Source organism: Toxotes jaculatrix, chromosome 7, assembly GCF_017976425.1.
Source record: "Toxotes jaculatrix isolate fToxJac2 chromosome 7, fToxJac2.pri, whole genome shotgun sequence".
In the NCBI taxonomy this organism is placed as follows: Eukaryota; Metazoa; Chordata; class Actinopteri; family Toxotidae; genus Toxotes; species Toxotes jaculatrix.
Genome location: NC_054400.1, coordinates 11087258 through 11101935, shown reverse-complemented (window position 1 = coordinate 11101935; position 14678 = coordinate 11087258). Strand labels below are relative to the sequence as shown.

The 14678-nt window shown below is 42.4% G+C and overlaps 1 protein-coding gene across 3 annotated transcripts in view; it reads right to left on the bottom strand.

Annotated features, from left to right (window-relative positions):
- pde4d (phosphodiesterase 4D, cAMP-specific) overlaps positions 1-14678 on the bottom strand; it is a 175725-nt gene that overhangs the window by 32871 nt on the left and 128176 nt on the right. The gene's annotated exons all lie outside the window — the stretch shown is intronic.

Genomic DNA, 14678 nt, shown 5'->3' with positions numbered 1-14678 from the left:
CACAAAAGATGTCACAGCTACAGACAGTATTAAAGTATCATGTGCATCTTTCCCTTATGATCTCAAATTTTCTTAACTACAGTTGTGAATTGCGTGAACCCGCTAAACTCATTTCAGCTTTCAGCTCAGTTTTTCTTATTTTACCCAAGACACAACAGGTTATTTTGGTTTTTATGTGCTTATTTTCACATAAAAAGCATCAGCAGTACTTCGCTGGCAATAAAATGGAATCATCAGTGTGTTACTATCTGTAAAATAGAGTGCTGAGTTCAGACAGTACTGCCTGCTACTTGAAATGTGTGCAATGGAGCTACGGTTAGCACTCCACCATGGAGACAGTTGTGTTGGCTGCCTGGCATATCAATCACACATGAATGAGTAACGTCAACCAAGCTACCCCACCTTTGTATACAAATTATGTGTATTAGTCGTGTGTATGAAGGGTCCCAATAGGTCCCAATCAATCAAGCAAGAAAACAACAAAAAAAAATGTATAGTGAGCTGTGAAAGCATCAGCATACACATTAGTGCAGCCCTATCACCTTGAGAGCCGTATGAGTATTTCCATGTCATCAATAATGCAACTGACCATAGACGTAAATAACAAGAGACTGACATCAGTCAGGGGTGTTGGTGTAAAGCTATTGGTCCAAGAGACAAAAAGCAGCAGAAAAGAAAATGCCTCCATCTCTAGTTCTCATGAGGTAGAATAAATTGCTCACTGCACCCACAGACTGATAATATTATTGTTGTCCACGTCATGGCTACTGATGCTTGAGAGCGAATTACATAGATGTGCTTTTATGTCATGGAAGAAAGGAGGCAGACCTGAAGAAAGAGAAAACAGAGGTCATATGCTAATTTCTCACACCCAGAAATGTGCACATTAACCAGGCCTTGCACTCTTACTCTGAAAGTGCAATTGTGACGCTGAGAAATCACACTGCATGTATTGATTTAATGACTTCCTTCCATATCACCATGTCTCCATGAGTTTCAAATTTCACGCCAGACAAAGAATGAACACTAATGAAAGACAGTTCTGAAGCCTTTTACTCCTAACTGACGTCTCATGGACAGTGCAGCTGATTTCATGCTGACAGGGTTGATGGCTTGAATGTTTTATGCTGTAAAAGAGCTAAAAATGTGTCGAGCGCTCAAAGTGAGTTACGGTAAGTTGAACAGGCTTGTGTAATGCTTTCAGGGTAGCAGCTTGGTGGTGAAACTAATCCTATTACCTCAGTCTGCACATTCCATGCGGTCAAGGAAAGAACAACAAAATAGAACAGTTTCCTTAAAAAAATCCAGCAGTCTTTCCTCCACCTTGAAACCACATGAATCCTAAATGAAAACACAACAGACAACATGATGACAAGAACCGTGCAAACATTCTCAACCCTATGTTATGCTGCTAAATTTCTGCTGCTTAAATTCAATATTTAAAAAACTGGACACATTTAGAACGAATGCTGTGTTCACACAGAAGTAATCAGCACTGATTTCAGTAAAAAGACAGAGTTCTGAACTTGGAAATCCATATGTAACTTGCAGTATGACAGTTAACCATAGGATTTTGTTTTTATCACTTATGAAAAATAATACAGCCTACTTTACGTTTTCGGCTGCACTACTGCCATCCCCAGGAAACAGAGATGTAAGACACAAACAAAAATAATGAACTTATTCACCACAAAATCAATCTTACTTGAGAACTATATGTATCTCTACTGTAAAAAAAAAAAAGTCAATAAAACCAAATGAATATCTGAATGCAAGAAAGGATGAAGTGAATGAGTGAATAAATATTTTTGTTTGTTTCATTGGCAAAACAGGTGTTGCATTCATGTAACAGAGGGTAACTTCTATTATATGAATTGTAGGCTAAATATACTATGTTGATTTAATAATCACCACGTAATAACTTACTACTAATAATTTAATAACCACCACTTAATCAAAGTGTAAGCACTTCATAAAATAGTTCCATGCAATTCTATGAAACTCAAAGACACCACTGCCATCTAGTGGTAAAACAAGTATTAGTCTTGTCATAAAAATGAGCAGTAAAGATTAAGACCACAATAATTGACAAAATTATTGATTTTGTTAAAAGAAAAAAAAGAAAGAAAGAAAGACCTCCTCCATGAACCAGGTTCAGTATATGGTGCAGATAAACATACTCAGTAAATGCTGATATAAATAGCACTTAACTAAGGAGCAAGCAGTGAGCACAGATGGCTCATCCACAGTATTGACAAGGCTCTGACTATATCTATATGGCTACAAACGCTACCAGACATTACTGTTGCTTCATATTCAAATACTATAGAGGCAAAAACACACATACACAGCTGAACTTCATGTTTATCCACACACACACACACACACACACACACACGCACGCACGCACACACACACACACACACACACACACACACACACACACACACACACACACACACACACACACACACACACACACACACACAAAACAGATGAGTGGGCACAGATGTACATCAGATGATAGCACTTCTTAGTTTTGTCTGGGGTCGCTGAGTACATATTAGTCAGAGAAATGTATATGAAAATGGGTCTAACAAGGTTTTAAAATTTTCTGCATGAGCTTTAATGGACAGAGAGTGCTCTGATGATTAGTTTACTCTCTGCTCTGGTTAGCGAACGTACCTGTCCTCCTGAACACCTTGATGTTTTAGATGATGACTAGATGGAACCTGCTTATTTATCATTTACCTTGCTCTTAACCATGTTTTGTAAGGGCAGAATATCTGCCTCTCATGGAACACAGAGGAACACAAACACGCACATACACACAATTAGACACACTTCAGGCAGAGTAAACAGCCGAACTAGAGCTTCGGCAAAGCTCTAACAACACAACCAGCCACCAAGCAACGGGCATTTACACAACCCTCGGTTGTGAACACAGCTCCAGTTCTGTGTTGTCCAGGTAGAGCTATTCATCAGTTAATGTTCTGATAAGAGAGAACATGCATGTATACTTTCATGCAAGTCACACAAACACATAAAAGTACACATATAAACATTGCACAGTCTCAGTATACACACAACTGATGTTCACTTCCAGCAAATTTTCCTCCTGCGTTGTCTTACTACTTCTAAACGAATCTGCTCCATCTCAACTTTTCACATGCAAGCAAGGGTTGGATATTAACTATAGTAAAGACAGAGCAACAGAGACAGAGCAACACAAGCAGAAGATGACATTTTAATTACCACACTAAATACCCAACTATTTAAAGAATGTAGACAATATAAAATAGTTCCACTTGAAAACAAATCCTAGAAATCCTTAGTACAAAAAAAAAAAAAAAAAAAAGACACCCCCTCCCACAAATAGTTTCAGAGATCAGTCATACCCTCTCTTGCAACGAGGTTTGATGTCGATGGGCTTGTTAGTGGCATAGGGCGAGCCGTTGGAGCAGGCGTGGCGGTAGCGGGCTATCCTCTCCAGAGATATATAATCTGAGTTGACTGGCAAACTCATTTTGGTGAGACTCTTAAACACTATCACACATACACTTGTGTCAAGACAGATGAAAAAAGAAAGAGACAGAGGACAGATAGAGTGACAAGCCTGACAAAGCTTTCTTAGTAGGAGGGAGGGAGGTATGTGAGAAGAGATGGGAGAGGAGAGGAGAAGAGAGGGCTCAGGATGGGTGTGACTTGAATGGGGAAAAAATATGGAGATAGATGGAGCATGAGAGAGAGATGCAGGAGAGGGAGGAGCAAAGTGCAGAGGTAGAGCAAACTAATTTATCTTTTCTCTCAGATAACAAGAGTCAGTATTGACAGCCACAAGAGCAGAGTGTTTCAGTGACACTGTAGACTTGTCCCCAAGTTATATAATCATGTTATATGTACAGTAACATTCTACTTAAGGTAAAGCTTTCTGATGGATTGGAGTGGGGTGATGATTAGTGTAAAGTAAAGATGACAACTAAGATGGCAATGACATGATGGCCATCACAAGTCCATATTTAAACTGAAACACATCACATCAGTCAATCTGACAGTAAAGGTGCTCCCACTGCAAGTGATGCTGCAGTTTTAATCTTCTGTGCACTGCTTGCTAGGAATGTTGTGCCAGAACTCCAACTCAATTACTGGCCAGCACAAACTGATTTATTTTTGTAATTAATTTATCCCGGAAGGCCTTTTCTTTACCTTACAAGAGCAAGAGATGTCACAGTCTAATGGGGAAGAGCAATTTCACCTCAGGTAAAAGCTAGTGGTTTGTGTGTTTTGTTAATACACAAAACACTGATGTTAAAACAAGTTACTCCAAGCTAACAAGCTATTCCAAATACTTTTGAAGGTATTTTTTATCTTTATTTTCTATCCATTATTCAAAATTTCATGGAGGCTCTTTGAATAAGTTTTAGTGCTATCCAAATGTAACTACAGGGTTTCATTCAGATCTAACATGAGTTTGAAACATACTGACTTTGCAAGTATAGGTTCCCAGTATAAAATAGGCATTAAATAAAAATAATCATAATAAAAAAAAACTCAAAACCTTGAAGAATGATATAATGTAGTTTGCATGTCAGACCAGCTCCTGATGAACACAACAGAGAAAGCTGAGATACAAAAAAATGACATAAGCTGAAATTCTGATGAAACCAAGAACAGAATGGCAAAGTCATCTCATGTCAGGGCATTGTTTAAGTGCACCAGCCCCTAAACCCCATCTCACTACTCAACCTTGGTAATAGCTAATTTCCACCACTAGTGGGGAGCAGAATACCACAATAAACAATCCAGAACCAACAACGCAATGTGTATTGTGAGAAATACATGTCAGATAAACAGCAGTAACTGCAATTTGAGGCGACACATTGTCAAGCATTAGAACAGCAGATATATGTATTATATTAATTTCTGAAAATGAAGCATGTAGCTATGTTGGTGATAGTGTGTAACAATATAAAGAGCTATAAGGGGAAGAGGATCAACTGAGAATGAAGATTTGTGGTCTTTAAAATGAGATTAGTGTCATTTGTTATCGTGTTGTATCATTTTCAGACACTTCACCACTATCCAGATAAAATCTAAATCACTCCAACTGATAAATCTCCTAACTGTTCTCCAGTGCCAGCAGGGGGCAGTCTCCTCTACAGGGAAACTGCAGGTACCTTAGCACAACTCCCAGCAGCACAAACACACAGAGCCGTGAATCTCTGCGGAGTTACGGCTTCTGCTCAGCTCTGACAGAAGCAGCCAGCATGTGACAACCGCTCCTGGGTGGACAGGGAGGCTGTCAAAGTCGCAGATGCAACGACAGACACAACAGGCTTTTACACTCGTACTGAACATCTGAGCATCACCACAAGAGCACACCCACACACAGACGCACACAGCAGACACACAAGTGCTGATTAGAGGCACACAACACCACAACATGTACAGGCAGATGAAATGCACACAGATCAATACAACAACGCAACACAGATCTCTACTTCTCATGCTCCCTCTCAAAGACACACAACCTGCAACACAAGCATATGTTTGCCTAGCTGCCGAGTGGGCCACACACTGTCTGTGCCAGCAATGAGCTGTAACAAGAGCGCCAGGTGACGAAGCGACTCTAGTCACTCAGTGTCCCTGAGGCACAAAGCCATAAAACCAGAACCACTGTATCTGAATACTAAAACACATATACATACAAGCAGCATCATCTTAAATGCTAGATATGGGTAAAACAGTTCAAGTATGTTCTTTATATTGCAAATTATTATATTTTAGAGGGAATTGATTAGTTATGATTTAACCCGGGAAAGAAAAAAATAAAAAATAAAAATACCACATTTGACTTCCAGATCAATAAAGTTATAAAAAAAAAAAGTTATAAAAGTCATAAAAATGAACCATGCATGAAAAGTAACATCCTTAACACATCTTTAAGTGTGTTTCACAAGACAGAAATACACTAAGAGAAAAGAAAAAAGTGAGGAAAAAAGCTCAATAGAGTAATCAGTGATAGAAATGAGTGGGCAGGGATGCTGACCTCACAGGTTAAGTACAAAAGTGCTTGACTTGGCTCATAGCCTGAAACAGGAGGTGTGAAGTGTTCTCTTCTCATGACTGACAGGGTCAGTGACCTCGTTAGGGACTTAGGGATGAAGTAGCCTGACAGACTGGGACTAGGACAGAGGAAGAGGGAGGATGGAAACAGGGGATGTTGGGTAAAGACAGTAAAGGCATATGAGGGACCAGATGAACAGCAAATTAAGTCAGTAAAATACAAAAACAGAAACACAAGAGTTAATTGTCAGCAGTGTTGTTTTTGTAGTGATACACAAACAGTACTAGTATAGAAGCAATACTCGAATCTACAGGGTTGAGATACTGACATTGATACTGGGAAAGAAAAATTTGGATCGCTGCATCTCTTTTCTTAAACACAAGCAGCTGTAAAAGAAATATGGCTGAAAAAAAAAAGTCTACAGTCGGACAGAATTTTGATTCAAACTAGAAACGTGATGATCAAAGAATAAGTGAAGACAGGCATAAATCTGACCAGACATTTGATGCCAGCTTTCACTACTTGACAGTTTACGGTTTATTTGTCATGACATGAGGGCAGTAGTTAAGATGGAGACACTGATAAACTGACGATAATCTTACTAAAGCAGATGACATGCATGCAACAGCAGCAGGGAGTGTTCTTACACCGTTTCCCTCCGAAAACAAATATTAACATGGATTGTGAGGAATTAAGAGATGCAGGATAGACAATGGCAACTTATACAGTTGGTCTCCTGGTTTAAAGCTTTGTTCAGAGACAAACACTGTGTCTCTGACAAGACAGGGAGGGGAGGGATTTGCTTTCTACCTATCTGCCAGGTTGAACAGCTGATTTTTCCGCCAAGAGAGCTGGTCCAGGTAAGCTGATTATATTGTATAAGAAAACTGTATATTGTATATTGTATATGAAGAAAAAAAAAAAAAAAACATAACTGAGGCTTAAAGCAGTTGTTGCAGCTTAGTGCCATGGCAACTGAACCACCACTGCCGCAGCAAGAAAACTGAATATGATTACAATGATTGGATATTTGTTTTCACGTATGTAAATGTGATTAAGAGACAACAATAGAAAGGTAATTAAGATTCATGTATTTGGTTAAATGGAACGGCTCTCAGCCAGTCATGCTGCTTGAAAACAGCTGTTGTTATGTGTGTCAAGGAGCAATTCCTTTGCCTCTCTTCCCGCCTGCCTTTACAGTCCCCTGCTAGATTCATGTTTATAATGTGGTTGCCATGGTGATGTAGTAGGTATGAAAAAATGCCATATAAATAGTATTTAAAAAAAAAAAAAAAAAAAAGAAAACACCCCTTATTTTTTTTTTAAATCATTAAATCACTGCAAAGGTGATTGATTTATATTCTTCAGCCTTTACGTCTGAGGTAGAGATACTAGGTTGCCAGGAGACGGTGTGGTGTAGTGGGTCTAGTGGGGAGGGAGCTCCGCGCAGGCGCAGTTGGAAATAAATGAGCGCCAGCGGAATACGCTAACTTGTGTCCTCCTCCTTTGATCCACAGGTAATATCAAATGTTACTTTGTTATTGTTCAGTATTGCATGTACATGAAAGATAAAGTGTAGCGAAATGTTTAAAATGATTTGAGATGTTTGGGAGATGTGTGTATGAGGTGACGAGTCTCGGCTTTGTTCCAGTGTTTTTGCCGGTCTTTAATTACACTAATTAGCAACTTTAACGTTACTGTAAACATATTTTTGTTCGCGTATCGGTAGTTAATATTTTGTAGAATTAAGGTTATTTGAATGTTTTTAAGAGTTTCAGTTGAATGTTTTTAAGAGTTTCAGTTGTCAGTGATGTTAGAAAAAAACTTGGTAAGAGACGTTGGGTTTCCGTTACTGTGGTGTTCACCACGTCATTTTGTGACCGTTGCTCAAGCATATATGTGCGCGTGCATGTGTGTCAGGGAGCGTGCTAGTTAACAACATGTAAATGGGTTTGTGTAATAGTAGTCTTGTGTGTGTGTAGTAAGAATGTGTTTTAATTTTCCTTATTTTGAAATATAGGGATTGTGTCAGTTTTATGTTTCACCTTGGATCAATTATTTTGTACTCTGATGCTGAGGGATGCATATTAATTTATTTATTTTTTTACATTTACTCGCATTTTATGTAAGAAATATATATACCTATACATATGTATTTGTTTTATTTTATCTGAGTGAGGTTTTATGTTATTTATCATCAGTAATGTGAATTGGTTGTCATTTTATTTTTTTATAAAAAAGCTTGATCACAAAATGTGTGCGGCAGTTGGAAATAAATGAGCGCCAGCGGAATACGCTAACTTGTGTCCTCCTCCTTTGATCCACAGATTGCACAGTGCTGCCCAGTCTGTGTAATCTTTGCTGCCGGTCCAGATTCCCCTAGGTCTGGCACCGGTAACAATTGGGGGCTCGTCCGGGATAGTAATAGTGTTGCTGCCTGGTGAAGTGTGTGCCGAGACGACGTGAACCTGTGTCCAAAGCTTCAGGGAAGGCTGCAAACCAGAGCGTCATCCAGGAAGCAGAGGCCACCTGTGCAACGTCAATATGGCTCCAGTCACTGTACGGCGGACATTGATTTTTACAATCCAAAAGAGACTTTCCAGTTTGAATACAAGTCAGCTGCTGAGGGTTGCCAGTTCGATTGATGACGGCGACACATCTAGCAACATTGAGGACTTGAGTGAACCAGAACTGTACGATCTGATCGTTAACTACATAAGAAGTGAAGAACTGACTGCTCTGGAGGATGAAGGCATGGCTCAACTCCTCACCCTCGATGACCTGCTGCATGACCTGCTAAACCCAGAGACCAGGCTGGTTGAAACTAGCCAGGCCAATCCCCTCGAGATGGGAGATGCCACAGCCTATCACCAGGAATGCCCCAATCCCCTTTATCCTGACCATAACCCTTCAGTCCAACCCTCCTCTCTCCCAATCACCAACACTCACACACATCATCCATCTCCACATTCAAGAAGAGACAGTAGCATACCTATGAGGAAGCTCGCTCCTACAGCGTCTGCCAATCCACCAACAGCGGGTGTGGGAGAAGCTCCGGTTGGTAGGGTGAGTCTCCCTTCCAGTGTGGAAGATCATGGACTAAGGCTGAATGATGTAGTAGCCCTGCTCCCACGTAGAGAGTTTAAGCTACATGGTGGTCAAATTTCTGATGTTAGTTCTGACATGTCATACAGTAACTTGTCTAAACAGATTGACGAAGGTTTGGAAGAGGGTTTCACAGAGTCTGAGGTGATTCGCACTGTGATTAAGATTATAAAACCGGGTACCTTCAAAGAGATGTTGTCTAGCAAAGATAACTTAAGTGTTGATGAGCTAAAGCGGTTTCTCCGTGCTCATATCAGGGACAAAAGTAGTACTGAGCTTTTCCAAGAGTTAAGTAATGCTAAACAACAAGACAAAGAGAGCCCACAGCAGTTTCTGTACAAAGTAATGGGGCTAAAGCAACGTGTTCTCTTTGAGTCACAGCAACCTGGTGCAGAGTTTACCTATGACAAAAAGCTCGTCCAAGGTACATTTTTGCACACTCTTTACCAAGGGTTAAGTGAGAAAAATAACCATGTTCGACACGACCTCAAGCCATTACTTACAGACCTGCAGGTTAGTGATGACTTTCTCCTAGATGTAATTACTAAGTCTACCAGTGAGGAAGAACAAAGACAAAAACGGCTTGGTACAGTGACAAAAACTCGACCAGTAACTGTGAGTACAACTCAAGTTGACACTGAGTTACAAGCTAATCGTGATGCTATTAGAGAGTTGACTGCACAAGTGACTTCATTGACCAAACAACTGACCCACATGGTGAAACCCACTGATGGTGTTGTGCCTAGTGACCCTCCCTCAACCGCAGTCTGTCCTCGGACATCATCATCTGAGACCAGGGGTAGATGTAACAGTTGTGTGGAGCAGCGCAAAATGAACTGTTCTCATTGCTTTGTTTGTGGTCAAACTGGGCACCGAGCCATTGGTTGTCTGCAAAAGAGGTTACAGGGAAACGGGCTGAGGTCACTGGAGGGGGGCAGCCAGTGACTCTAACAACCCAAGAGCCCCAAGAACAAATCAGTCATTCAAAGAAATCTAGCAGTACAAATGCAAATAGGGAGAATGAAACACCAACCAGAAAGCGCTTAGCACAGCTTATAGGTAAGCGATGTATGGTTTCCTGTGCCCTTAATGGTGTTCCTCTCAAGATGCTGCTTGACTCCGGAGCCCAAGTGACAATGGTGGGGAAGACATGGATGGAGGAATTCCTTCCTAACGTTCCAATCCAGCAACTTGAGTCTCTTCTCTCAGACCAGCCTTTAGAGGTATCGGCAGCAAATGGCACAGATGTTCCCTATGTTGGGTGGGCAGATGTCGAACTTCAGATCTGCAGTAAGAACTATGGACATGTTACCATACAGGTACCTGTGCTAATCAGCCAAAACTGTCTTAACTGTCCTCTTTTAGGCAGTAATGTTATAGCCGAGATAATCAAAACAAATAAAGAGCTGGCAGATGAGACTGATATTTCGGCTTTACTCAAAGAAGCTTTAAATGTCAGTGATAGTAAAGTGGAAGCTTTAGTGTGCACTCTGCAGACGTTAACTCTCGAGGAGTTGGCTCCTGAGTGTAGTGTGAGGACAGGAAAAAGAGGTGTAATCATTCCAGCAGGACAGATTTTTGAGGTGAGATGTAGAGTTCGAGAATGGCCAAAAGGTGGTACAGTGGTCTTTGAGCCGAGCTTAGAGAGTAACTATCCTGAAGGTTTAGAGCTGTTCCCAGCTCTAGTGGATGTTCCAAGTGGGTTCACAAAAATTGTGAAAATCCCCATACAGAACTCTACAAGACATGACATCTACTTGGCAAAAAGAACAGTTTTAGGTACATTGGAAGAGGTTAGTGAGACTAAGCCAGTTCACTGCTTGCCCTCTTCTCACCCAACTGCAAGTGTATGTACCGCCCAGCTAAATGCAGGCAAACAGGCAGAAACACAAAAACAGAGGTGGCACCCACCTGTTGATGTGTCTCATCTTGAGGAGCATGAGCAAAAGATTGTCAGGGACATGTTGTATGAGGAATCAGACGTGTTTGCTCAAAATGACTCGGACATTGGGAGAATCCCAAGTCTGCAATTACAAATCCATCTTAAGGATGAGACGCCAGTTCAGACATCTTATAATTCAATTCCTAAACCTTTGTACAAAGAGGTGAAGGAATATGTCCAGAACTTGCTTGACCATGGTTGGATCAGGAAGTCCACTTCCCCTTACTCGTCTCCAGTGGTCTGTGTCAGAAAAAAGGACCAGACATTAAGGTTGTGTGTTGACTTTCGTGGCCTGAACCGCAAAACCATACCTGATCGGCACCCCCTCCCCCGCATCCAGGATCTGCTGGATAACCTGGGAGGCTATTCATGGTTTTCGATACTCGACCAAGGCAGTGCATACCATCAAGGTTTTGTTGATGAGAACTCCAGGCACATGACTGCTTTTAGCACGCCTTGGGGGTTATATGAGTGGATTCGTCTCCCGTTTGGCCTCACCAACGCTCCAGCAGCATTTCAAAGATGCATGGAAGGAGTTCTTGAAGGTCTAAGGGATGAGTGTTGCTCTCCATATTTGGATGACGTGCTTTGTTTTTCTAAGACATTTCATGACCATGTGGATGACTTGAGGCGAGTACTCTGCCGTTTACGTGAGAATGGTATTAAGCTTCGCCCAAAAAAATGTGAGCTATTCAAGAGACAGGTTAGGTATGTAGGACGTCTAGTGACCAGTGAAGGTGTGCAGATGGATCCTAGAGACCTTGAAGCTGTTCATCATTTGAGAGACAGAGAACCAAAAACAGTAGGCGAGGTTAGGGCCCTCTTAGGGTTTCTAGGTTATTACCGAACCTTCATCCAGGACTTTTCTAGGCTAGCCAGGCCACTGTTCAAGCTCATAGAGAACCCTAGTACATCTAACCAGAGTGACTCCCTGGCTAGACTTAACCGGACAAAGTCCAAGGGCTCAAGGAGTAACCAGGTGCCTTCCAAAACACCAGTTCTGTGGACATCAGAGCATAGTGCGGTGGTGTCACACCTAGTGGACATGCTAACTAGCCCCCCCATTCTGGCATACCCAGATTTTAACTTGCCCTTCATCCTCCACACTGATGCCTCAAATGAGGGCCTGGGGGCCGTGCTCTATCAGCAACAGGGAAACAAACTCCGTGTCATTGCTTATGGTTCCAGAACGCTCACGCCGGCTGAGAAAAATTACCATCTCCATTCTGGCAAGCTTGAGTTTCTGGCTCTCAAGTGGGCCATTTGCGACAAATTTAGAGATTATCTCTATTATGCCCCCACCTTTACTGTGTACACGGATAATAATCCCTTGACTTATGTTTTGAGCACAGCCAAGTTGAATGCAGTTGGACATCGATGGGTAGGCGAGCTAGCTGACTTCCATTTTACCATCAAATATAGACCAGGCAAGTTCAACACAGACGCTGACACCCTGTCACGGTATCCAGTGGAACTTCGTGACCACCTGAATGAGTATACTGAGACAATGACTCCGGATGTGATCTCTGCCATCTGTCAGGGTGATAAAGCTATGCGTGATAGCGATGTGCCATGGATGGCCGCGCTGCAAGTGCATTCCGATGCAGAGGACACACTGTCTGAGGGTATATCAGTTATCACCCCAGAGAGCATGAGGGCAGCCCAGAGGGAAGATGCTTCCATCTGCAAGGTGATAAACTTAAAAATGAGAGGATGGAATCCAAATGACAAAGACAAAAGACAAATGAACCGTGAGACACGCAGACTGATACATGAGTGGAATAGACTGACATTAGACAAAGGGATACTGTACAGACAGACAGAAAAACGGACACAGTTGGTACTTCCCAGTAAGCTGAAGACGACTGTACTAAAACAGTTACACGACAATATGGGACATATTGGTGCTGATAAAGTCATCCACTTGGCACGAGAAAGATTCTACTGGCCCTTTATGCAACAAGAAATTGAAGACTATGTCATTCGCCAGTGCCATTGCATCAAGCAAAAACAGCCACACATCCCAGAGAGGGCACCGATGGGTTCAATAACAACCAGTGCGCCTTTTGAGCTCGTCTCTGTTGATTACCTCCATCTTGAGCCAAGCAAAGGTGGCTACGAGTATATCTTGGTCTTAGTAGATCACTTTACTCGTTTTGCACAGGCCTATCCTACCAAGAACAAGTCAGGCAGAACTGCGGCCGAAAAGATCTTCTATGACTTTATTCCACGCTTTGGGTACCCTGAAAAACTCCATCACGACCAGGGTCGGGAGTTCGAGAACAGTTTGTTTCAGAGACTACAACAGCTGGCAGGTATCACCAACTCTCGAACTACCCCTTACCACCCGCAGGGGAACCCCGTCGAGCGTCTGAACAGAACACTACTCCAGATGCTTCGCACACTGCAGGAGAAAGAAAAAGCTGAGTGGAAAGACCATCTACCACACATAGTCCACGCCTACAACTGTACCAGACATGAAGGAACGGGCTATTCCCCATTCTTTCTTCTGTATGGAAGAGACCCACGCTTGCCTGTTGATTTGCTCTTTGATCTAAAACCTGAGCAAGAACCACAGTCCAGACAACAGTATGCACAGAAGTGGGCTTCTCGCATGCAGGAGGCTTACAAGATCGCTGCAGAGAACAGCTCCAAGAGTTCAGCTAAAGGGAAGAAACACTATGATCGTCATGTTAAAGGTATAGGGCTGCAGCCTGGTGATCGGGTGCTGGTCAGAAACTTGTCAGAGAGAGGTGGCCCAGGCAAGCTGCGTAGTTACTGGGAGAAGAGAGTTCATCGTGTTGTTGAGAAGGTTGGAGAAGGACCTGTGTACAGAGTTCAGCCAGAAACTGGAGACCAGACTCTCCGTGTCCGCCATCGTAACCTTCTGCTACCTGTCAATGACCTACCTTTGGAGCAGGAGGAGCAAAGTCCAGGTGCAGCCAAAAAAATGAAACACAATACAGACAATCAAAAAAGAAAGCAGAACAACGGTGAGACACAGGGAGAGGAGTTTGAACTTTCTGAGGAAGAAGAGGAGTACACCTATTATTTTAGGCCCACACTTCAGAGAATTAGACCCCCACCGCCTCAGCTGGAACAGTGTCACAGACTCAGTGCAGCAGCTCCAGAGTTCCAGCCAATGAGGCATGTTACAGAGACAGTTCAAAGACACCAGCCATATGAACCTGATCCAGTCATGATACCCAAACCAGTGATAGTGTCTGAACCTGTACAGGTTGTGGAACCAGCTGCTACACCACCGGTGGATTTGCAGGAGGAACCAAGTGACACTGTGGAGAACATAGGGTCAGAAGACCAGGTCGACAACCATGAGGTTGCTGCAGATCAATTAGAACCACCAGAGGCAGCACCTTCTCTGAGGAGGTCGACCAGAGTACCAAAACATCGGGAAGTGCTCACTTATGAGCACCTGGGACAGCCTTCATATCAGCCTTGGAGGCCAGGAGCAAATGTAATGGCTGCCTGTGTTCCTTATTCTGTGCCCTGGTACCACTACGTTCCTGACCCTTGTTACTATCCCACTCTAATATGGACATGTTA